The 20590-nt window shown below is 42.3% G+C and overlaps 47 non-coding genes across 47 annotated transcripts; all 47 read right to left on the bottom strand.

Annotated features, from left to right (window-relative positions):
• Positions 1 to 109: 109 nt before the first annotated feature.
• On the bottom strand, positions 110 to 228 carry LOC145855041 (5S ribosomal RNA). Its single transcript, XR_014375928.1, has one exon. It is a non-coding gene; the product is annotated as a 5S ribosomal RNA (ribosomal RNA).
• Positions 229 to 637: 409 nt separating this feature from the next.
• Positions 638 to 756, bottom strand: LOC145855040 (5S ribosomal RNA). The gene has a single exon (XR_014375927.1). It is a non-coding gene; the product is annotated as a 5S ribosomal RNA (ribosomal RNA).
• Positions 757 to 895: 139 nt separating this feature from the next.
• On the bottom strand, positions 896 to 1014 carry LOC145855039 (5S ribosomal RNA). Its single transcript, XR_014375926.1, has one exon. It is a non-coding gene; the product is annotated as a 5S ribosomal RNA (ribosomal RNA).
• A 139-nt stretch (positions 1015 to 1153) lies between these two features.
• Positions 1154 to 1272, bottom strand: LOC145855038 (5S ribosomal RNA). Its single transcript, XR_014375925.1, has one exon. It is a non-coding gene; the product is annotated as a 5S ribosomal RNA (ribosomal RNA).
• A 409-nt stretch (positions 1273 to 1681) lies between these two features.
• Positions 1682 to 1800, bottom strand: LOC145855037 (5S ribosomal RNA). Its single transcript, XR_014375924.1, has one exon. It is a non-coding gene; the product is annotated as a 5S ribosomal RNA (ribosomal RNA).
• Positions 1801 to 1939: 139 nt separating this feature from the next.
• Positions 1940 to 2058, bottom strand: LOC145855035 (5S ribosomal RNA). The gene has a single exon (XR_014375922.1). It is a non-coding gene; the product is annotated as a 5S ribosomal RNA (ribosomal RNA).
• Positions 2059 to 2197: 139 nt separating this feature from the next.
• LOC145855034 (5S ribosomal RNA) lies at positions 2198 to 2316 on the bottom strand. Its single transcript, XR_014375921.1, has one exon. It is a non-coding gene; the product is annotated as a 5S ribosomal RNA (ribosomal RNA).
• Positions 2317 to 2725: 409 nt separating this feature from the next.
• LOC145855033 (5S ribosomal RNA) lies at positions 2726 to 2844 on the bottom strand. The gene has a single exon (XR_014375920.1). It is a non-coding gene; the product is annotated as a 5S ribosomal RNA (ribosomal RNA).
• A 139-nt stretch (positions 2845 to 2983) lies between these two features.
• On the bottom strand, positions 2984 to 3102 carry LOC145855032 (5S ribosomal RNA). The gene has a single exon (XR_014375919.1). It is a non-coding gene; the product is annotated as a 5S ribosomal RNA (ribosomal RNA).
• A 409-nt stretch (positions 3103 to 3511) lies between these two features.
• Positions 3512 to 3630, bottom strand: LOC145855031 (5S ribosomal RNA). Its single transcript, XR_014375918.1, has one exon. It is a non-coding gene; the product is annotated as a 5S ribosomal RNA (ribosomal RNA).
• A 409-nt stretch (positions 3631 to 4039) lies between these two features.
• On the bottom strand, positions 4040 to 4158 carry LOC145851836 (5S ribosomal RNA). The gene has a single exon (XR_014373689.1). It is a non-coding gene; the product is annotated as a 5S ribosomal RNA (ribosomal RNA).
• A 409-nt stretch (positions 4159 to 4567) lies between these two features.
• Positions 4568 to 4686, bottom strand: LOC145855030 (5S ribosomal RNA). Its single transcript, XR_014375917.1, has one exon. It is a non-coding gene; the product is annotated as a 5S ribosomal RNA (ribosomal RNA).
• Positions 4687 to 4825: 139 nt separating this feature from the next.
• LOC145855029 (5S ribosomal RNA) lies at positions 4826 to 4944 on the bottom strand. The gene has a single exon (XR_014375916.1). It is a non-coding gene; the product is annotated as a 5S ribosomal RNA (ribosomal RNA).
• A 409-nt stretch (positions 4945 to 5353) lies between these two features.
• On the bottom strand, positions 5354 to 5472 carry LOC145855028 (5S ribosomal RNA). Its single transcript, XR_014375915.1, has one exon. It is a non-coding gene; the product is annotated as a 5S ribosomal RNA (ribosomal RNA).
• Positions 5473 to 5881: 409 nt separating this feature from the next.
• Positions 5882 to 6000, bottom strand: LOC145855027 (5S ribosomal RNA). Its single transcript, XR_014375914.1, has one exon. It is a non-coding gene; the product is annotated as a 5S ribosomal RNA (ribosomal RNA).
• A 139-nt stretch (positions 6001 to 6139) lies between these two features.
• LOC145855026 (5S ribosomal RNA) lies at positions 6140 to 6258 on the bottom strand. Its single transcript, XR_014375913.1, has one exon. It is a non-coding gene; the product is annotated as a 5S ribosomal RNA (ribosomal RNA).
• Positions 6259 to 6667: 409 nt separating this feature from the next.
• LOC145855024 (5S ribosomal RNA) lies at positions 6668 to 6786 on the bottom strand. Its single transcript, XR_014375911.1, has one exon. It is a non-coding gene; the product is annotated as a 5S ribosomal RNA (ribosomal RNA).
• Positions 6787 to 7195: 409 nt separating this feature from the next.
• On the bottom strand, positions 7196 to 7314 carry LOC145885364 (5S ribosomal RNA). The gene has a single exon (XR_014396945.1). It is a non-coding gene; the product is annotated as a 5S ribosomal RNA (ribosomal RNA).
• A 409-nt stretch (positions 7315 to 7723) lies between these two features.
• LOC145855023 (5S ribosomal RNA) lies at positions 7724 to 7842 on the bottom strand. Its single transcript, XR_014375910.1, has one exon. It is a non-coding gene; the product is annotated as a 5S ribosomal RNA (ribosomal RNA).
• Positions 7843 to 7981: 139 nt separating this feature from the next.
• Positions 7982 to 8100, bottom strand: LOC145855022 (5S ribosomal RNA). The gene has a single exon (XR_014375909.1). It is a non-coding gene; the product is annotated as a 5S ribosomal RNA (ribosomal RNA).
• A 409-nt stretch (positions 8101 to 8509) lies between these two features.
• LOC145855021 (5S ribosomal RNA) lies at positions 8510 to 8628 on the bottom strand. Its single transcript, XR_014375908.1, has one exon. It is a non-coding gene; the product is annotated as a 5S ribosomal RNA (ribosomal RNA).
• Positions 8629 to 9037: 409 nt separating this feature from the next.
• LOC145855020 (5S ribosomal RNA) lies at positions 9038 to 9156 on the bottom strand. The gene has a single exon (XR_014375907.1). It is a non-coding gene; the product is annotated as a 5S ribosomal RNA (ribosomal RNA).
• Positions 9157 to 9295: 139 nt separating this feature from the next.
• Positions 9296 to 9414, bottom strand: LOC145855019 (5S ribosomal RNA). Its single transcript, XR_014375906.1, has one exon. It is a non-coding gene; the product is annotated as a 5S ribosomal RNA (ribosomal RNA).
• A 409-nt stretch (positions 9415 to 9823) lies between these two features.
• On the bottom strand, positions 9824 to 9942 carry LOC145855018 (5S ribosomal RNA). Its single transcript, XR_014375905.1, has one exon. It is a non-coding gene; the product is annotated as a 5S ribosomal RNA (ribosomal RNA).
• A 409-nt stretch (positions 9943 to 10351) lies between these two features.
• Positions 10352 to 10470, bottom strand: LOC145855017 (5S ribosomal RNA). The gene has a single exon (XR_014375904.1). It is a non-coding gene; the product is annotated as a 5S ribosomal RNA (ribosomal RNA).
• Positions 10471 to 10879: 409 nt separating this feature from the next.
• On the bottom strand, positions 10880 to 10998 carry LOC145855016 (5S ribosomal RNA). Its single transcript, XR_014375903.1, has one exon. It is a non-coding gene; the product is annotated as a 5S ribosomal RNA (ribosomal RNA).
• Positions 10999 to 11407: 409 nt separating this feature from the next.
• Positions 11408 to 11526, bottom strand: LOC145885362 (5S ribosomal RNA). Its single transcript, XR_014396943.1, has one exon. It is a non-coding gene; the product is annotated as a 5S ribosomal RNA (ribosomal RNA).
• A 409-nt stretch (positions 11527 to 11935) lies between these two features.
• On the bottom strand, positions 11936 to 12054 carry LOC145855015 (5S ribosomal RNA). The gene has a single exon (XR_014375902.1). It is a non-coding gene; the product is annotated as a 5S ribosomal RNA (ribosomal RNA).
• A 139-nt stretch (positions 12055 to 12193) lies between these two features.
• LOC145855013 (5S ribosomal RNA) lies at positions 12194 to 12312 on the bottom strand. The gene has a single exon (XR_014375900.1). It is a non-coding gene; the product is annotated as a 5S ribosomal RNA (ribosomal RNA).
• A 409-nt stretch (positions 12313 to 12721) lies between these two features.
• LOC145855012 (5S ribosomal RNA) lies at positions 12722 to 12840 on the bottom strand. The gene has a single exon (XR_014375899.1). It is a non-coding gene; the product is annotated as a 5S ribosomal RNA (ribosomal RNA).
• Positions 12841 to 12979: 139 nt separating this feature from the next.
• On the bottom strand, positions 12980 to 13098 carry LOC145855011 (5S ribosomal RNA). Its single transcript, XR_014375898.1, has one exon. It is a non-coding gene; the product is annotated as a 5S ribosomal RNA (ribosomal RNA).
• Positions 13099 to 13507: 409 nt separating this feature from the next.
• LOC145855010 (5S ribosomal RNA) lies at positions 13508 to 13626 on the bottom strand. The gene has a single exon (XR_014375897.1). It is a non-coding gene; the product is annotated as a 5S ribosomal RNA (ribosomal RNA).
• A 409-nt stretch (positions 13627 to 14035) lies between these two features.
• On the bottom strand, positions 14036 to 14154 carry LOC145855009 (5S ribosomal RNA). Its single transcript, XR_014375896.1, has one exon. It is a non-coding gene; the product is annotated as a 5S ribosomal RNA (ribosomal RNA).
• A 139-nt stretch (positions 14155 to 14293) lies between these two features.
• Positions 14294 to 14412, bottom strand: LOC145855007 (5S ribosomal RNA). Its single transcript, XR_014375894.1, has one exon. It is a non-coding gene; the product is annotated as a 5S ribosomal RNA (ribosomal RNA).
• A 409-nt stretch (positions 14413 to 14821) lies between these two features.
• LOC145855006 (5S ribosomal RNA) lies at positions 14822 to 14940 on the bottom strand. The gene has a single exon (XR_014375893.1). It is a non-coding gene; the product is annotated as a 5S ribosomal RNA (ribosomal RNA).
• Positions 14941 to 15079: 139 nt separating this feature from the next.
• On the bottom strand, positions 15080 to 15198 carry LOC145855005 (5S ribosomal RNA). The gene has a single exon (XR_014375892.1). It is a non-coding gene; the product is annotated as a 5S ribosomal RNA (ribosomal RNA).
• Positions 15199 to 15607: 409 nt separating this feature from the next.
• On the bottom strand, positions 15608 to 15726 carry LOC145855004 (5S ribosomal RNA). Its single transcript, XR_014375891.1, has one exon. It is a non-coding gene; the product is annotated as a 5S ribosomal RNA (ribosomal RNA).
• A 409-nt stretch (positions 15727 to 16135) lies between these two features.
• On the bottom strand, positions 16136 to 16254 carry LOC145855003 (5S ribosomal RNA). Its single transcript, XR_014375890.1, has one exon. It is a non-coding gene; the product is annotated as a 5S ribosomal RNA (ribosomal RNA).
• Positions 16255 to 16393: 139 nt separating this feature from the next.
• LOC145855001 (5S ribosomal RNA) lies at positions 16394 to 16512 on the bottom strand. The gene has a single exon (XR_014375888.1). It is a non-coding gene; the product is annotated as a 5S ribosomal RNA (ribosomal RNA).
• Positions 16513 to 16921: 409 nt separating this feature from the next.
• Positions 16922 to 17040, bottom strand: LOC145855000 (5S ribosomal RNA). The gene has a single exon (XR_014375887.1). It is a non-coding gene; the product is annotated as a 5S ribosomal RNA (ribosomal RNA).
• A 409-nt stretch (positions 17041 to 17449) lies between these two features.
• On the bottom strand, positions 17450 to 17568 carry LOC145854999 (5S ribosomal RNA). Its single transcript, XR_014375886.1, has one exon. It is a non-coding gene; the product is annotated as a 5S ribosomal RNA (ribosomal RNA).
• A 409-nt stretch (positions 17569 to 17977) lies between these two features.
• Positions 17978 to 18096, bottom strand: LOC145854998 (5S ribosomal RNA). The gene has a single exon (XR_014375885.1). It is a non-coding gene; the product is annotated as a 5S ribosomal RNA (ribosomal RNA).
• A 409-nt stretch (positions 18097 to 18505) lies between these two features.
• On the bottom strand, positions 18506 to 18624 carry LOC145885361 (5S ribosomal RNA). Its single transcript, XR_014396942.1, has one exon. It is a non-coding gene; the product is annotated as a 5S ribosomal RNA (ribosomal RNA).
• A 409-nt stretch (positions 18625 to 19033) lies between these two features.
• On the bottom strand, positions 19034 to 19152 carry LOC145854997 (5S ribosomal RNA). Its single transcript, XR_014375884.1, has one exon. It is a non-coding gene; the product is annotated as a 5S ribosomal RNA (ribosomal RNA).
• A 139-nt stretch (positions 19153 to 19291) lies between these two features.
• Positions 19292 to 19410, bottom strand: LOC145854996 (5S ribosomal RNA). Its single transcript, XR_014375883.1, has one exon. It is a non-coding gene; the product is annotated as a 5S ribosomal RNA (ribosomal RNA).
• A 409-nt stretch (positions 19411 to 19819) lies between these two features.
• LOC145854995 (5S ribosomal RNA) lies at positions 19820 to 19938 on the bottom strand. Its single transcript, XR_014375882.1, has one exon. It is a non-coding gene; the product is annotated as a 5S ribosomal RNA (ribosomal RNA).
• Positions 19939 to 20077: 139 nt separating this feature from the next.
• LOC145854994 (5S ribosomal RNA) lies at positions 20078 to 20196 on the bottom strand. Its single transcript, XR_014375881.1, has one exon. It is a non-coding gene; the product is annotated as a 5S ribosomal RNA (ribosomal RNA).
• Positions 20197 to 20590: the final 394 nt, after the last annotated feature.

Genomic DNA, 20590 nt, shown 5'->3' with positions numbered 1-20590 from the left:
GTCAAAGTGAGTCTGATAAAACAGACATTTAGTCAATTCATCATTAAATGCTTAATACAAGGCAGTGTTGCTGATGAAATAGTGCAAGAGCACACCCTCGTGGACAAAATGCTTACAGCACCTGGTATTCCCAGGCGGTCTCCCATCCAAGTACTAACCAGGCCCGACCCTGCTTAGCTTCCGAGATCAGACGAGATCGGGCGTACCCAGGCTGGTATGGCCGTAAGCGAGAAACAATCTCTTGCTACAACATATATAGTCAAAGTGAGTGTGATAAACAGACATTGCATTTTCACCAATTAGATAAGCAGCTTGAACTTTGTGTCACTGAAAAAGTAGAAGAAATTACAAACACTGTTCCCATCACTTTTTAGCACAGGTAGTTGGATAAAATACAAACTTTATTTCCTTTCATCATTTGAACAGGGCAAAGGAGCACAAAGCACACACAAGCTGCATTCAGCAACAATATTCTTGTTTGTCTTATAAATACAAGGCAGATGCTAATTGAAAACACAAGGAAATTTGATCCTATTAAAAAGGCAGGAAGCTGCATTTAGTCAATTCATCATTAAATGCTTACTACAAGGCAGTGTTGCTGATGAAATAGTGCAGGGGCACACCCTCGTGGACAAAATGCTTACAGCACCTGGTATTCCCAGGCGGTCTCCCATCCAAGTACTAACCAGGCCCGACCCTGCTTAGCTTCCGAGATCAGACGAGATCGGGCGTACCCAGGCTGGTATGGCCGTAAGCGAGAAACAATCTCTTGCTACAACATATATAGTCAAAGTGAGTCTGATAAAACAGACATTTAGTCAATTCATCATTAAATGCTTACTACAAGGCAGTGTTGCTGATGAAATAGTGCAGGGGCACACCCTCGTGGACAAAATGCTTACAGCACCTGGTATTCCCAGGCGGTCTCCCATCCAAGTACTAACCAGGCCCGACCCTGCTTAGCTTCCGAGATCAGACGAGATCGGGCGTACCCAGGCTGGTATGGCCGTAAGCGAGAAACAATCTCTTGCTACAACATATATAGTCAAAGTGAGTCTGATAAAACAGACATTTAGTCAATTCATCATTAAATGCTTAATACAAGGCAGTGTTGCTGATGAAATAGTGCAAGAGCACACCCTCGTGGACAAAATGCTTACAGCACCTGGTATTCCCAGGCGGTCTCCCATCCAAGTACTAACCAGGCCCGACCCTGCTTAGCTTCCGAGATCAGACGAGATCGGGCGTACCCAGGCTGGTATGGCCGTAAGCGAGAAACAATCTCTTGCTACAACATATATAGTCAAAGTGAGTGTGATAAACAGACATTGCATTTTCACCAATTAGATAAGCAGCTTGAACTTTGTGTCACTGAAAAAGTAGAAGAAATTACAAACACTGTTCCCATCACTTTTTAGCACAGGTAGTTGGATAAAATACAAACTTTATTTCCTTTCATCATTTGAACAGGGCAAAGGAGCACAAAGCACACACAAGCTGCATTCAGCAACAATATTCTTGTTTGTCTTATAAATACAAGGCAGATGCTAATTGAAAACACAAGGAAATTTGATCCTATTAAAAAGGCAGGAAGCTGCATTTAGTCAATTCATCATTAAATGCTTACTACAAGGCAGTGTTGCTGATGAAATAGTGCAGGGGCACACCCTCGTGGACAAAATGCTTACAGCACCTGGTATTCCCAGGCGGTCTCCCATCCAAGTACTAACCAGGCCCGACCCTGCTTAGCTTCCGAGATCAGACGAGATCGGGCGTACCCAGGCTGGTATGGCCGTAAGCGAGAAACAATCTCTTGCTACAACATATATAGTCAAAGTGAGTCTGATAAAACAGACATTTAGTCAATTCATCATTAAATGCTTAATACAAGGCAGTGTTGCTGATGAAATAGTGCAAGAGCACACCCTCGTGGACAAAATGCTTACAGCACCTGGTATTCCCAGGCGGTCTCCCATCCAAGTACTAACCAGGCCCGACCCTGCTTAGCTTCCGAGATCAGACGAGATCGGGCGTACCCAGGCTGGTATGGCCGTAAGCGAGAAACAATCTCTTGCTACAACATATATAGTCAAAGTGAGTCTGATAAAACAGACATTTAGTCAATTCATCATTAAATGCTTAATACAAGGCAGTGTTGCTGATGAAATAGTGCAAGAGCACACCCTCGTGGACAAAATGCTTACAGCACCTGGTATTCCCAGGCGGTCTCCCATCCAAGTACTAACCAGGCCCGACCCTGCTTAGCTTCCGAGATCAGACGAGATCGGGCGTACCCAGGCTGGTATGGCCGTAAGCGAGAAACAATCTCTTGCTACAACATATATAGTCAAAGTGAGTGTGATAAACAGACATTGCATTTTCACCAATTAGATAAGCAGCTTGAACTTTGTGTCACTGAAAAAGTAGAAGAAATTACAAACACTGTTCCCATCACTTTTTAGCACAGGTAGTTGGATAAAATACAAACTTTATTTCCTTTCATCATTTGAACAGGGCAAAGGAGCACAAAGCACACACAAGCTGCATTCAGCAACAATATTCTTGTTTGTCTTATAAATACAAGGCAGATGCTAATTGAAAACACAAGGAAATTTGATCCTATTAAAAAGGCAGGAAGCTGCATTTAGTCAATTCATCATTAAATGCTTACTACAAGGCAGTGTTGCTGATGAAATAGTGCAGGGGCACACCCTCGTGGACAAAATGCTTACAGCACCTGGTATTCCCAGGCGGTCTCCCATCCAAGTACTAACCAGGCCCGACCCTGCTTAGCTTCCGAGATCAGACGAGATCGGGCGTACCCAGGCTGGTATGGCCGTAAGCGAGAAACAATCTCTTGCTACAACATATATAGTCAAAGTGAGTCTGATAAAACAGACATTTAGTCAATTCATCATTAAATGCTTAATACAAGGCAGTGTTGCTGATGAAATAGTGCAAGAGCACACCCTCGTGGACAAAATGCTTACAGCACCTGGTATTCCCAGGCGGTCTCCCATCCAAGTACTAACCAGGCCCGACCCTGCTTAGCTTCCGAGATCAGACGAGATCGGGCGTACCCAGGCTGGTATGGCCGTAAGCGAGAAACAATCTCTTGCTACAACATATATAGTCAAAGTGAGTGTGATAAACAGACATTGCATTTTCACCAATTAGATAAGCAGCTTGAACTTTGTGTCACTGAAAAAGTAGAAGAAATTACAAACACTGTTCCCATCACTTTTTACCACAGGTAGTTGGATAAAATACAAACTTTATTTCCTTTCATCATTTGAACAGGGCAAAGGAGCACAAAGCACACACAAGCTGCATTCAGCAACAATATTCTTGTTTGTCTTATAAATACAAGGCAGATGCTAATTGAAAACACAAGGAAATTTGATCCTATTAAAAAGGCAGGAAGCTGCATTTAGTCAATTCATCATTAAATGCTTACTACAAGGCAGTGTTGCTGATGAAATAGTGCAGGGGCACACCCTCGTGGACAAAATGCTTACAGCACCTGGTATTCCCAGGCGGTCTCCCATCCAAGTACTAACCAGGCCCGACCCTGCTTAGCTTCCGAGATCAGACGAGATCGGGCGTACCCAGGCTGGTATGGCCGTAAGCGAGAAACAATCTCTTGCTACAACATATATAGTCAAAGTGAGTGTGATAAACAGACATTGCATTTTCACCAATTAGATAAGCAGCTTGAACTTTGTGTCACTGAAAAAGTAGAAGAAATTACAAACACTGTTCCCATCACTTTTTACCACAGGTAGTTGGATAAAATACAAACTTTATTTCCTTTCATCATTTGAACAGGGCAAAGGAGCACAAAGCACACACAAGCTGCATTCAGCAACAATATTCTTGTTTGTCTTATAAATACAAGGCAGATGCTAATTGAAAACACAAGGAAATTTGATCCTATTAAAAAGGCAGGAAGCTGCATTTAGTCAATTCATCATTAAATGCTTACTACAAGGCAGTGTTGCTGATGAAATAGTGCAGGGGCACACCCTCGTGGACAAAATGCTTAAAGCACCTGGTATTCCCAGGCGGTCTCCCATCCAAGTACTAACCAGGCCTGACCCTGCTTAGCTTCCGAGATCAGACGAGATCGGGCGTACCCAGGCTGGTATGGCCGTAAGCGAGAACCAATCTCTTGCTACAACATATATAGTCAAAGTGAGTGTGATAAACAGACATTGCATTTTCACCAATTAGATAAGCAGCTTGAACTTTGTGTCACTGAAAAAGTAGAAGAAATTACAAACACTGTTCCCATCACTTTTTAGCACAGGTAGTTGGATAAAATACAAACTTTATTTCCTTTCATCATTTGAACAGGGCAAAGGAGCACAAAGCACACACAAGCTGCATTCAGCAACAATATTCTTGTTTGTCTTATAAATACAAGGCAGATGCTAATTGAAAACACAAGGAAATTTGATCCTATTAAAAAGGCAGGAAGCTGCATTTAGTCAATTCATCATTAAATGCTTACTACAAGGCAGTGTTGCTGATGAAATAGTGCAGGGGCACACCCTCGTGGACAAAATGCTTACAGCACCTGGTATTCCCAGGCGGTCTCCCATCCAAGTACTAACCAGGCCCGACCCTGCTTAGCTTCCGAGATCAGACGAGATCGGGCGTACCCAGGCTGGTATGGCCGTAAGCGAGAAACAATCTCTTGCTACAACATATATAGTCAAAGTGAGTCTGATAAAACAGACATTTAGTCAATTCATCATTAAATGCTTAATACAAGGCAGTGTTGCTGATGAAATAGTGCAAGAGCACACCCTCGTGGACAAAATGCTTACAGCACCTGGTATTCCCAGGCGGTCTCCCATCCAAGTACTAACCAGGCCCGACCCTGCTTAGCTTCCGAGATCAGACGAGATCGGGCGTACCCAGGCTGGTATGGCCGTAAGCGAGAAACAATCTCTTGCTACAACATATATAGTCAAAGTGAGTGTGATAAACAGACATTGCATTTTCACCAATTAGATAAGCAGCTTGAACTTTGTGTCACTGAAAAAGTAGAAGAAATTACAAACACTGTTCCCATCACTTTTTAGCACAGGTAGTTGGATAAAATACAAACTTTATTTCCTTTCATCATTTGAACAGGGCAAAGGAGCACAAAGCACACACAAGCTGCATTCAGCAACAATATTCTTGTTTGTCTTATAAATACAAGGCAGATGCTAATTGAAAACACAAGGAAATTTGATCCTATTAAAAAGGCAGGAAGCTGCATTTAGTCAATTCATCATTAAATGCTTACTACAAGGCAGTGTTGCTGATGAAATAGTGCAGGGGCACACCCTCGTGCACAAAATGCTTACAGCACCTGGTATTCCCAGGCGGTCTCCCATCCAAGTACTAACCAGGCCCGACCCTGCTTAGCTTCCGAGATCAGACGAGATCGGGCGTACCCAGGCTGGTATGGCCGTAAGCGAGAAACAATCTCTTGCTACAACATATATAGTCAAAGTGAGTGTGATAAACAGACATTGCATTTTCACCAATTAGATAAGCAGCTTGAACTTTGTGTCACTGAAAAAGTAGAAGAAATTACAAACACTGTTCCCATCACTTTTTAGCACAGGTAGTTGGATAAAATACAAACTTTATTTCCTTTCATCATTTGAACAGGGCAAAGGAGCACAAAGCACACACAAGCTGCATTCAGCAACAATATTCTTGTTTGTCTTATAAATACAAGGCAGATGCTAATTGAAAACACAAGGAAATTTGATCCTATTAAAAAGGCAGGAAGCTGCATTTAGTCAATTCATCATTAAATGCTTACTACAAGGCAGTGTTGCTGATGAAATAGTGCAGGGGCACACCCTCGTGGACAAAATGCTTACAGCACCTGGTATTCCCAGGCGGTCTCCCATCCAAGTACTAACCAGGCCCGACCCTGCTTAGCTTCCGAGATCAGACGAGATCGGGCGTACCCAGGCTGGTATGGCCGTAAGCGAGAAACAATCTCTTGCTACAACATATATAGTCAAAGTGAGTCTGATAAAACAGACATTTAGTCAATTCATCATTAAATGCTTAATACAAGGCAGTGTTGCTGATGAAATAGTGCAAGAGCACACCCTCGTGGACAAAATGCTTACAGCACCTGGTATTCCCAGGCGGTCTCCCATCCAAGTACTAACCAGGCCCGACCCTGCTTAGCTTCCGAGATCAGACGAGATCGGGCGTACCCAGGCTGGTATGGCCGTAAGCGAGAAACAATCTCTTGCTACAACATATATAGTCAAAGTGAGTGTGATAAACAGACATTGCATTTTCACCAATTAGATAAGCAGCTTGAACTTTGTGTCACTGAAAAAGTAGAAGAAATTACAAACACTGTTCCCATCACTTTTTACCACAGGTAGTTGGATAAAATACAAACTTTATTTCCTTTCATCATTTGAACAGGGCAAAGGAGCACAAAGCACACACAAGCTGCATTCAGCAACAATATTCTTGTTTGTCTTATAAATACAAGGCAGATGCTAATTGAAAACACAAGGAAATTTGATCCTATTAAAAAGGCAGGAAGCTGCATTTAGTCAATTCATCATTAAATGCTTACTACAAGGCAGTGTTGCTGATGAAATAGTGCAGGGGCACACCCTCGTGGACAAAATGCTTACAGCACCTGGTATTCCCAGGCGGTCTCCCATCCAAGTACTAACCAGGCCCGACCCTGCTTAGCTTCCGAGATCAGACGAGATCGGGCGTACCCAGGCTGGTATGGCCGTAAGCGAGAAACAATCTCTTGCTACAACATATATAGTCAAAGTGAGTGTGATAAACAGACATTGCATTTTCACCAATTAGATAAGCAGCTTGAACTTTGTGTCACTGAAAAAGTAGAAGAAATTACAAACACTGTTCCCATCACTTTTTACCACAGGTAGTTGGATAAAATACAAACTTTATTTCCTTTCATCATTTGAACAGGGCAAAGGAGCACAAAGCACACACAAGCTGCATTCAGCAACAATATTCTTGTTTGTCTTATAAATACAAGGCAGATGCTAATTGAAAACACAAGGAAATTTGATCCTATTAAAAAGGCAGGAAGCTGCATTTAGTCAATTCATCATTAAATGCTTACTACAAGGCAGTGTTGCTGATGAAATAGTGCAGGGGCACACCCTCGTGGACAAAATGCTTACAGCACCTGGTATTCCCAGGCGGTCTCCCATCCAAGTACTAACCAGGCCTGACCCTGCTTAGCTTCCGAGATCAGACGAGATCGGGCGTACCCAGGCTGGTATGGCCGTAAGCGAGAACCAATCTCTTGCTACAACATATATAGTCAAAGTGAGTGTGATAAACAGACATTGCATTTTCACCAATTAGATAAGCAGCTTGAACTTTGTGTCACTGAAAAAGTAGAAGAAATTACAAACACTGTTCCCATCACTTTTTAGCACAGGTAGTTGGATAAAATACAAACTTTATTTCCTTTCATCATTTGAACAGGGCAAAGGAGCACAAAGCACACACAAGCTGCATTCAGCAACAATATTCTTGTTTGTCTTATAAATACAAGGCAGATGCTAATTGAAAACACAAGGAAATTTGATCCTATTAAAAAGGCAGGAAGCTGCATTTAGTCAATTCATCATTAAATGCTTACTACAAGGCAGTGTTGCTGATGAAATAGTGCAGGGGCACACCCTCGTGGACAAAATGCTTACAGCACCTGGTATTCCCAGGCGGTCTCCCATCCAAGTACTAACCAGGCCCGACCCTGCTTAGCTTCCGAGATCAGACGAGATCGGGCGTACCCAGGCTGGTATGGCCGTAAGCGAGAAACAATCTCTTGCTACAACATATATAGTCAAAGTGAGTCTGATAAAACAGACATTTAGTCAATTCATCATTAAATGCTTAATACAAGGCAGTGTTGCTGATGAAATAGTGCAAGAGCACACCCTCGTGGACAAAATGCTTACAGCACCTGGTATTCCCAGGCGGTCTCCCATCCAAGTACTAACCAGGCCCGACCCTGCTTAGCTTCCGAGATCAGACGAGATCGGGCGTACCCAGGCTGGTATGGCCGTAAGCGAGAAACAATCTCTTGCTACAACATATATAGTCAAAGTGAGTGTGATAAACAGACATTGCATTTTCACCAATTAGATAAGCAGCTTGAACTTTGTGTCACTGAAAAAGTAGAAGAAATTACAAACACTGTTCCCATCACTTTTTAGCACAGGTAGTTGGATAAAATACAAACTTTATTTCCTTTCATCATTTGAACAGGGCAAAGGAGCACAAAGCACACACAAGCTGCATTCAGCAACAATATTCTTGTTTGTCTTATAAATACAAGGCAGATGCTAATTGAAAACACAAGGAAATTTGATCCTATTAAAAAGGCAGGAAGCTGCATTTAGTCAATTCATCATTAAATGCTTACTACAAGGCAGTGTTGCTGATGAAATAGTGCAGGGGCACACCCTCGTGCACAAAATGCTTACAGCACCTGGTATTCCCAGGCGGTCTCCCATCCAAGTACTAACCAGGCCCGACCCTGCTTAGCTTCCGAGATCAGACGAGATCGGGCGTACCCAGGCTGGTATGGCCGTAAGCGAGAAACAATCTCTTGCTACAACATATATAGTCAAAGTGAGTGTGATAAACAGACATTGCATTTTCACCAATTAGATAAGCAGCTTGAACTTTGTGTCACTGAAAAAGTAGAAGAAATTACAAACACTGTTCCCATCACTTTTTAGCACAGGTAGTTGGATAAAATACAAACTTTATTTCCTTTCATCATTTGAACAGGGCAAAGGAGCACAAAGCACACACAAGCTGCATTCAGCAACAATATTCTTGTTTGTCTTATAAATACAAGGCAGATGCTAATTGAAAACACAAGGAAATTTGATCCTATTAAAAAGGCAGGAAGCTGCATTTAGTCAATTCATCATTAAATGCTTACTACAAGGCAGTGTTGCTGATGAAATAGTGCAGGGGCACACCCTCGTGGACAAAATGCTTACAGCACCTGGTATTCCCAGGCGGTCTCCCATCCAAGTACTAACCAGGCCCGACCCTGCTTAGCTTCCGAGATCAGACGAGATCGGGCGTACCCAGGCTGGTATGGCCGTAAGCGAGAAACAATCTCTTGCTACAACATATATAGTCAAAGTGAGTCTGATAAAACAGACATTTAGTCAATTCATCATTAAATGCTTAATACAAGGCAGTGTTGCTGATGAAATAGTGCAAGAGCACACCCTCGTGGACAAAATGCTTACAGCACCTGGTATTCCCAGGCGGTCTCCCATCCAAGTACTAACCAGGCCCGACCCTGCTTAGCTTCCGAGATCAGACGAGATCGGGCGTACCCAGGCTGGTATGGCCGTAAGCGAGAAACAATCTCTTGCTACAACATATATAGTCAAAGTGAGTGTGATAAACAGACATTGCATTTTCACCAATTAGATAAGCAGCTTGAACTTTGTGTCACTGAAAAAGTAGAAGAAATTACAAACACTGTTCCCATCACTTTTTAGCACAGGTAGTTGGATAAAATACAAACTTTATTTCCTTTCATCATTTGAACAGGGCAAAGGAGCACAAAGCACACACAAGCTGCATTCAGCAACAATATTCTTGTTTGTCTTATAAATACAAGGCAGATGCTAATTGAAAACACAAGGAAATTTGATCCTATTAAAAAGGCAGGAAGCTGCATTTAGTCAATTCATCATTAAATGCTTACTACAAGGCAGTGTTGCTGATGAAATAGTGCAGGGGCACACCCTCGTGGACAAAATGCTTACAGCACCTGGTATTCCCAGGCGGTCTCCCATCCAAGTACTAACCAGGCCCGACCCTGCTTAGCTTCCGAGATCAGACGAGATCGGGCGTACCCAGGCTGGTATGGCCGTAAGCGAGAAACAATCTCTTGCTACAACATATATAGTCAAAGTGAGTGTGATAAACAGACATTGCATTTTCACCAATTAGATAAGCAGCTTGAACTTTGTGTCACTGAAAAAGTAGAAGAAATTACAAACACTGTTCCCATCACTTTTTACCACAGGTAGTTGGATAAAATACAAACTTTATTTCCTTTCATCATTTGAACAGGGCAAAGGAGCACAAAGCACACACAAGCTGCATTCAGCAACAATATTCTTGTTTGTCTTATAAATACAAGGCAGATGCTAATTGAAAACACAAGGAAATTTGATCCTATTAAAAAGGCAGGAAGCTGCATTTAGTCAATTCATCATTAAATGCTTACTACAAGGCAGTGTTGCTGATGAAATAGTGCAGGGGCACACCCTCGTGGACAAAATGCTTACAGCACCTGGTATTCCCAGGCGGTCTCCCATCCAAGTACTAACCAGGCCCGACCCTGCTTAGCTTCCGAGATCAGACGAGATCGGGCGTACCCAGGCTGGTATGGCCGTAAGCGAGAAACAATCTCTTGCTACAACATATATAGTCAAAGTGAGTGTGATAAACAGACATTGCATTTTCACCAATTAGATAAGCAGCTTGAACTTTGTGTCACTGAAAAAGTAGAAGAAATTACAAACACTGTTCCCATCACTTTTTACCACAGGTAGTTGGATAAAATACAAACTTTATTTCCTTTCATCATTTGAACAGGGCAAAGGAGCACAAAGCACACACAAGCTGCATTCAGCAACAATATTCTTGTTTGTCTTATAAATACAAGGCAGATGCTAATTGAAAACACAAGGAAATTTGATCCTATTAAAAAGGCAGGAAGCTGCATTTAGTCAATTCATCATTAAATGCTTACTACAAGGCAGTGTTGCTGATGAAATAGTGCAGGGGCACACCCTCGTGGACAAAATGCTTACAGCACCTGGTATTCCCAGGCGGTCTCCCATCCAAGTACTAACCAGGCCCGACCCTGCTTAGCTTCCGAGATCAGACGAGATCGGGCGTACCCAGGCTGGTATGGCCGTAAGCGAGAAACAATCTCTTGCTACAACATATATAGTCAAAGTGAGTGTGATAAACAGACATTGCATTTTCACCAATTAGATAAGCAGCTTGAACTTTGTGTCACTGAAAAAGTAGAAGAAATTACAAACACTGTTCCCATCACTTTTTACCACAGGTAGTTGGATAAAATACAAACTTTATTTCCTTTCATCATTTGAACAGGGCAAAGGAGCACAAAGCACACACAAGCTGCATTCAGCAACAATATTCTTGTTTGTCTTATAAATACAAGGCAGATGCTAATTGAAAACACAAGGAAATTTGATCCTATTAAAAAGGCAGGAAGCTGCATTTAGTCAATTCATCATTAAATGCTTACTACAAGGCAGTGTTGCTGATGAAATAGTGCAGGGGCACACCCTCGTGGACAAAATGCTTACAGCACCTGGTATTCCCAGGCGGTCTCCCATCCAAGTACTAACCAGGCCTGACCCTGCTTAGCTTCCGAGATCAGACGAGATCGGGCGTACCCAGGCTGGTATGGCCGTAAGCGAGAAACAATCTCTTGCTACAACATATATAGTCAAAGTGAGTGTGATAAACAGACATTGCATTTTCACCAATTAGATAAGCAGCTTGAACTTTGTGTCACTGAAAAAGTAGAAGAAATTACAAACACTGTTCCCATCACTTTTTAGCACAGGTAGTTGGATAAAATACAAACTTTATTTCCTTTCATCATTTGAACAGGGCAAAGGAGCACAAAGCACACACAAGCTGCATTCAGCAACAATATTCTTGTTTGTCTTATAAATACAAGGCAGATGCTAATTGAAAACACAAGGAAATTTGATCCTATTAAAAAGGCAGGAAGCTGCATTTAGTCAATTCATCATTAAATGCTTACTACAAGGCAGTGTTGCTGATGAAATAGTGCAGGGGCACACCCTCGTGGACAAAATGCTTACAGCACCTGGTATTCCCAGGCGGTCTCCCATCCAAGTACTAACCAGGCCCGACCCTGCTTAGCTTCCGAGATCAGACGAGATCGGGCGTACCCAGGCTGGTATGGCCGTAAGCGAGAAACAATCTCTTGCTACAACATATATAGTCAAAGTGAGTCTGATAAAACAGACATTTAGTCAATTCATCATTAAATGCTTAATACAAGGCAGTGTTGCTGATGAAATAGTGCAAGAGCACACCCTCGTGGACAAAATGCTTACAGCACCTGGTATTCCCAGGCGGTCTCCCATCCAAGTACTAACCAGGCCCGACCCTGCTTAGCTTCCGAGATCAGACGAGATCGGGCGTACCCAGGCTGGTATGGCCGTAAGCGAGAAACAATCTCTTGCTACAACATATATAGTCAAAGTGAGTGTGATAAACAGACATTGCATTTTCACCAATTAGATAAGCAGCTTGAACTTTGTGTCACTGAAAAAGTAGAAGAAATTACAAACACTGTTCCCATCACTTTTTAGCACAGGTAGTTGGATAAAATACAAACTTTATTTCCTTTCATCATTTGAACAGGGCAAAGGAGCACAAAGCACACACAAGCTGCATTCAGCAACAATATTCTTGTTTGTCTTATAAATACAAGGCAGATGCTAATTGAAAACACAAGGAAATTTGATCCTATTAAAAAGGCAGGAAGCTGCATTTAGTCAATTCATCATTAAATGCTTACTACAAGGCAGTGTTGCTGATGAAATAGTGCAGGGGCACACCCTCGTGGACAAAATGCTTACAGCACCTGGTATTCCCAGGCGGTCTCCCATCCAAGTACTAACCAGGCCCGACCCTGCTTAGCTTCCGAGATCAGACGAGATCGGGCGTACCCAGGCTGGTATGGCCGTAAGCGAGAAACAATCTCTTGCTACAACATATATAGTCAAAGTGAGTCTGATAAAACAGACATTTAGTCAATTCATCATTAAATGCTTAATACAAGGCAGTGTTGCTGATGAAATAGTGCAAGAGCACACCCTCGTGGACAAAATGCTTACAGCACCTGGTATTCCCAGGCGGTCTCCCATCCAAGTACTAACCAGGCCCGACCCTGCTTAGCTTCCGAGATCAGACGAGATCGGGCGTACCCAGGCTGGTATGGCCGTAAGCGAGAAACAATCTCTTGCTACAACATATATAGTCAAAGTGAGTGTGATAAACAGACATTGCATTTTCACCAATTAGATAAGCAGCTTGAACTTTGTGTCACTGAAAAAGTAGAAGAAATTACAAACACTGTTCCCATCACTTTTTAGCACAGGTAGTTGGATAAAATACAAACTTTATTTCCTTTCATCATTTGAACAGGGCAAAGGAGCACAAAGCACACACAAGCTGCATTCAGCAACAATATTCTTGTTTGTCTTATAAATACAAGGCAGATGCTAATTGAAAACACAAGGAAATTTGATCCTATTAAAAAGGCAGGAAGCTGCATTTAGTCAATTCATCATTAAATGCTTACTACAAGGCAGTGTTGCTGATGAAATAGTGCAGGGGCACACCCTCGTGGACAAAATGCTTACAGCACCTGGTATTCCCAGGCGGTCTCCCATCCAAGTACTAACCAGGCCCGACCCTGCTTAGCTTCCGAGATCAGACGAGATCGGGCGTACCCAGGCTGGTATGGCCGTAAGCGAGAAACAATCTCTTGCTACAACATATATAGTCAAAGTGAGTGTGATAAACAGACATTGCATTTTCACCAATTAGATAAGCAGCTTGAACTTTGTGTCACTGAAAAAGTAGAAGAAATTACAAACACTGTTCCCATCACTTTTTACCACAGGTAGTTGGATAAAATACAAACTTTATTTCCTTTCATCATTTGAACAGGGCAAAGGAGCACAAAGCACACACAAGCTGCATTCAGCAACAATATTCTTGTTTGTCTTATAAATACAAGGCAGATGCTAATTGAAAACACAAGGAAATTTGATCCTATTAAAAAGGCAGGAAGCTGCATTTAGTCAATTCATCATTAAATGCTTACTACAAGGCAGTGTTGCTGATGAAATAGTGCAGGGGCACACCCTCGTGGACAAAATGCTTACAGCACCTGGTATTCCCAGGCGGTCTCCCATCCAAGTACTAACCAGGCCCGACCCTGCTTAGCTTCCGAGATCAGACGAGATCGGGCGTACCCAGGCTGGTATGGCCGTAAGCGAGAAACAATCTCTTGCTACAACATATATAGTCAAAGTGAGTCTGATAAAACAGACATTTAGTCAATTCATCATTAAATGCTTAATACAAGGCAGTGTTGCTGATGAAATAGTGCAAGAGCACACCCTCGTGGACAAAATGCTTACAGCACCTGGTATTCCCAGGCGGTCTCCCATCCAAGTACTAACCAGGCCCGACCCTGCTTAGCTTCCGAGATCAGACGAGATCGGGCGTACCCAGGCTGGTATGGCCGTAAGCGAGAAACAATCTCTTGCTACAACATATATAGTCAAAGTGAGTGTGATAAACAGACATTGCATTTTCACCAATTAGATAAGCAGCTTGAACTTTGTGTCACTGAAAAAGTAGAAGAAATTACAAACACTGTTCCCATCACTTTTTAGCACAGGTAGTTGGATAAAATACAAACTTTATTTCCTTTCATCATTTGAACAGGGCAAAGGAGCACAAAGCACACACAAGCTGCATTCAGCAACAATATTCTTGTTTGTCTTATAAATACAAGGCAGATGCTAATTGAAAACACAAGGAAATTTGATCCTATTAAAAAGGCAGGAAGCTGCATTTAGTCAATTCATCATTAAATGCTTACTACAAGGCAGTGTTGCTGATGAAATAGTGCAGGGGCACACCCTCGTGGACAAAATGCTTACAGCACCTGGTATTCCCAGGCGGTCTCCCATCCAAGTACTAACCAGGCCCGACCCTGCTTAGCTTCCGAGATCAGACGAGATCGGGCGTACCCAGGCTGGTATGGCCGTAAGCGAGAAACAATCTCTTGCTACAACATATATAGTCAAAGTGAGTCTGATAAAACAGACATTTAGTCAATTCATCATTAAATGCTTAATACAAGGCAGTGTTGCTGATGAAATAGTGCAAGAGCACACCCTCGTGGACAAAATGCTTACAGCACCTGGTATTCCCAGGCGGTCTCCCATCCAAGTACTAACCAGGCCCGACCCTGCTTAGCTTCCGAGATCAGACGAGATCGGGCGTACCCAGGCTGGTATGGCCGTAAGCGAGAAACAATCTCTTGCTACAACATATATAGTCAAAGTGAGTGTGATAAACAGACATTGCATTTTCACCAATTAGATAAGCAGCTTGAACTTTGTGTCACTGAAAAAGTAGAAGAAATTACAAACACTGTTCCCATCACTTTTTAGCACAGGTAGTTGGATAAAATACAAACTTTATTTCCTTTCATCATTTGAACAGGGCAAAGGAGCACAAAGCACACACAAGCTGCATTCAGCAACAATATTCTTGTTTGTCTTATAAATACAAGGCAGATGCTAATTGAAAACACAAGGAAATTTGATCCTATTAAAAAGGCAGGAAGCTGCATTTAGTCAATTCATCATTAAATGCTTACTACAAGGCAGTGTTGCTGATGAAATAGTGCAGGGGCACACCCTCGTGGACAAAATGCTTACAGCACCTGGTATTCCCAGGCGGTCTCCCATCCAAGTACTAACCAGGCCCGACCCTGCTTAGCTTCCGAGATCAGACGAGATCGGGCGTACCCAGGCTGGTATGGCCGTAAGCGAGAAACAATCTCTTGCTACAACATATATAGTCAAAGTGAGTGTGATAAACAGACATTGCATTTTCACCAATTAGATAAGCAGCTTGAACTTTGTGTCACTGAAAAAGTAGAAGAAATTACAAACACTGTTCCCATCACTTTTTACCACAGGTAGTTGGATAAAATACAAACTTTATTTCCTTTCATCATTTGAACAGGGCAAAGGAGCACAAAGCACACACAAGCTGCATTCAGCAACAATATTCTTGTTTGTCTTATAAATACAAGGCAGATGCTAATTGAAAACACAAGGAAATTTGATCCTATTAAAAAGGCAGGAAGCTGCATTTAGTCAATTCATCATTAAATGCTTACTACAAGGCAGTGTTGCTGATGAAATAGTGCAGGGGCACACCCTCGTGGACAAAATGCTTACAGCACCTGGTATTCCCAGGCGGTCTCCCATCCAAGTACTAACCAGGCCCGACCCTGCTTAGCTTCCGAGATCAGACGAGATCGGGCGTACCCAGGCTGGTATGGCCGTAAGCGAGAAACAATCTCTTGCTACAACATATATAGTCAAAGTGAGTCTGATAAAACAGACATTTAGTCAATTCATCATTAAATGCTTAATACAAGGCAGTGTTGCTGATGAAATAGTGCAAGAGCACACCCTCGTGGACAAAATGCTTACAGCACCTGGTATTCCCAGGCGGTCTCCCATCCAAGTACTAACCAGGCCCGACCCTGCTTAGCTTCCGAGATCAGACGAGATCGGGCGTACCCAGGCTGGTATGGCCGTAAGCGAGAAACAGTCTCTTGCTACAACATATATAGTCAAAGTGAGTGTGATAAACAGACATTGCATTTTCACCAATTAGATAAGCAGCTTGAACTTTGTGTCACTGAAAAAGTAGAAGAAATTACAAACACTGTTCCCATCACTTTTTAGCACAGGTAGTTGGATAAAATACAAACTTTATTTCCTTTCATCATTTGAACAGGGCAAAGGAGCACAAAGCACACACAAGCTGCATTCAGCAACAATATTCTTGTTTGTCTTATAAATACAAGGCAGATGCTAATTGAAAACACAAGGAAATTTGATCCTATTAAAAAGGCAGGAAGCTGCATTTAGTCAATTCATCATTAAATGCTTACTACAAGGCAGTGTTGCTGATGAAATAGTGCAGGGGCACACCCTCGTGGACAAAATGCTTACAGCACCTGGTATTCCCAGGCGGTCTCCCATCCAAGTACTAACCAGGCCCGACCCTGCTTAGCTTCCGAGATCAGACGAGATCGGGCGTACCCAGGCTGGTATGGCCGTAAGCGAGAAACAATCTCTTGCTACAACATATATAGTCAAAGTGAGTGTGATAAACAGACATTGCATTTTCACCAATTAGATAAGCAGCTTGAACTTTGTGTCACTGAAAAAGTAGAAGAAATTACAAACACTGTTCCCATCACTTTTTACCACAGGTAGTTGGATAAAATACAAACTTTATTTCCTTTCATCATTTGAACAGGGCAAAGGAGCACAAAGCACACACAAGCTGCATTCAGCAACAATATTCTTGTTTGTCTTATAAATACAAGGCAGATGCTAATTGAAAACACAAGGAAATTTGATCCTATTAAAAAGGCAGGAAGCTGCATTTAGTCAATTCATCATTAAATGCTTACTACAAGGCAGTGTTGCTGATGAAATAGTGCAGGGGCACACCCTCGTGGACAAAATGCTTACAGCACCTGGTATTCCCAGGCGGTCTCCCATCCAAGTACTAACCAGGCCCGACCCTGCTTAGCTTCCGAGATCAGACGAGATCGGGCGTACCCAGGCTGGTATGGCCGTAAGCGAGAAACAATCTCTTGCTACAACATATATAGTCAAAGTGAGTGTGATAAACAGACATTGCATTTTCACCAATTAGATAAGCAGCTTGAACTTTGTGTCACTGAAAAAGTAGAAGAAATTACAAACACTGTTCCCATCACTTTTTACCACAGGTAGTTGGATAAAATACAAACTTTATTTCCTTTCATCATTTGAACAGGGCAAAGGAGCACAAAGCACACACAAGCTGCATTCAGCAACAATATTCTTGTTTGTCTTATAAATACAAGGCAGATGCTAATTGAAAACACAAGGAAATTTGATCCTATTAAAAAGGCAGGAAGCTGCATTTAGTCAATTCATCATTAAATGCTTACTACAAGGCAGTGTTGCTGATGAAATAGTGCAGGGGCACACCCTCGTGGACAAAATGCTTACAGCACCTGGTATTCCCAGGCGGTCTCCCATCCAAGTACTAACCAGGCCCGACCCTGCTTAGCTTCCGAGATCAGACGAGATCGGGCGTACCCAGGCTGGTATGGCCGTAAGCGAGAAACAATCTCTTGCTACAACATATATAGTCAAAGTGAGTGTGATAAACAGACATTGCATTTTCACCAATTAGATAAGCAGCTTGAACTTTGTGTCACTGAAAAAGTAGAAGAAATTACAAACACTGTTCCCATCACTTTTTACCACAGGTAGTTGGATAAAATACAAACTTTATTTCCTTTCATCATTTGAACAGGGCAAAGGAGCACAAAGCACACACAAGCTGCATTCAGCAACAATATTCTTGTTTGTCTTATAAATACAAGGCAGATGCTAATTGAAAACACAAGGAAATTTGATCCTATTAAAAAGGCAGGAAGCTGCATTTAGTCAATTCATCATTAAATGCTTACTACAAGGCAGTGTTGCTGATGAAATAGTGCAGGGGCACACCCTCGTGGACAAAATGCTTACAGCACCTGGTATTCCCAGGCGGTCTCCCATCCAAGTACTAACCAGGCCTGACCCTGCTTAGCTTCCGAGATCAGACGAGATCGGGCGTACCCAGGCTGGTATGGCCGTAAGCGAGAAACAATCTCTTGCTACAACATATATAGTCAAAGTGAGTGTGATAAACAGACATTGCATTTTCACCAATTAGATAAGCAGCTTGAACTTTGTGTCACTGAAAAAGTAGAAGAAATTACAAACACTGTTCCCATCACTTTTTAGCACAGGTAGTTGGATAAAATACAAACTTTATTTCCTTTCATCATTTGAACAGGGCAAAGGAGCACAAAGCACACACAAGCTGCATTCAGCAACAATATTCTTGTTTGTCTTATAAATACAAGGCAGATGCTAATTGAAAACACAAGGAAATTTGATCCTATTAAAAAGGCAGGAAGCTGCATTTAGTCAATTCATCATTAAATGCTTACTACAAGGCAGTGTTGCTGATGAAATAGTGCAGGGGCACACCCTCGTGGACAAAATGCTTACAGCACCTGGTATTCCCAGGCGGTCTCCCATCCAAGTACTAACCAGGCCCGACCCTGCTTAGCTTCCGAGATCAGACGAGATCGGGCGTACCCAGGCTGGTATGGCCGTAAGCGAGAAACAATCTCTTGCTACAACATATATAGTCAAAGTGAGTCTGATAAAACAGACATTTAGTCAATTCATCATTAAATGCTTAATACAAGGCAGTGTTGCTGATGAAATAGTGCAAGAGCACACCCTCGTGGACAAAATGCTTACAGCACCTGGTATTCCCAGGCGGTCTCCCATCCAAGTACTAACCAGGCCCGACCCTGCTTAGCTTCCGAGATCAGACGAGATCGGGCGTACCCAGGCTGGTATGGCCGTAAGCGAGAAACAATCTCTTGCTACAACATATATAGTCAAAGTGAGTGTGATAAACAGACATTGCATTTTCACCAATTAGATAAGCAGCTTGAACTTTGTGTCACTGAAAAAGTAGAAGAAATTACAAACACTGTTCCCATCACTTTTTACCACAGGTAGTTGGATAAAATACAAACTTTATTTCCTTTCATCATTTGAACAGGGCAAAGGAGCACAAAGCACACACAAGCTGCATTCAGCAACAATATTCTTGTTTGTCTTATAAATACAAGGCAGATGCTAATTGAAAACACAAGGAAATTTGATCCTATTAAAAAGGCAGGAAGCTGCATTTAGTCAATTCATCATTAAATGCTTACTACAAGGCAGTGTTGCTGATGAAATAGTGCAGGGGCACACCCTCGTGGACAAAATGCTTACAGCACCTGGTATTCCCAGGCGGTCTCCCATCCAAGTACTAACCAGGCCCGACCCTGCTTAGCTTCCGAGATCAGACGAGATCGGGCGTACCCAGGCTGGTATGGCCGTAAGCGAGAAACAATCTCTTGCTACAACATATATAGTCAAAGTGAGTCTGATAAAACAGACATTTAGTCAATTCATCATTAAATGCTTAATACAAGGCAGTGTTGCTGATGAAATAGTGCAAGAGCACACCCTCGTGGACAAAATGCTTACAGCACCTGGTATTCCCAGGCGGTCTCCCATCCAAGTACTAACCAGGCCCGACCCTGCTTAGCTTCCGAGATCAGACGAGATCGGGCGTACCCAGGCTGGTATGGCCGTAAGCGAGAAACAATCTCTTGCTACAACATATATAGTCAAAGTGAGTGTGATAAACAGACATTGCATTTTCACCAATTAGATAAGCAGCTTGAACTTTGTGTCACTGAAAAAGTAGAAGAAATTACAAACACTGTTCCCATCACTTTTTAGCACAGGTAGTTGGATAAAATACAAACTTTATTTCCTTTCATCATTTGAACAGGGCAAAGGAGCACAAAGCACACACAAGCTGCATTCAGCAACAATATTCTTGTTTGTCTTATAAATACAAGGCAGATGCTAATTGAAAACACAAGGAAATTTGATCCTATTAAAAAGGCAGGAAGCTGCATTTAGTCAATTCATCATTAAATGCTTACTACAAGGCAGTGTTGCTGATGAAATAGTGCAGGGGCACA

This window comes from Salmo salar, chromosome 08 (genome assembly GCF_965601325.2).
Source record: "Salmo salar chromosome 08, fSalSal1, whole genome shotgun sequence".
In the NCBI taxonomy this organism is placed as follows: Eukaryota; Metazoa; Chordata; class Actinopteri; order Salmoniformes; family Salmonidae; genus Salmo; species Salmo salar.
The sequence above is the reverse complement of the archived record's forward strand: the minus strand, read 5'-3'. Positions and strand labels throughout refer to the sequence as shown.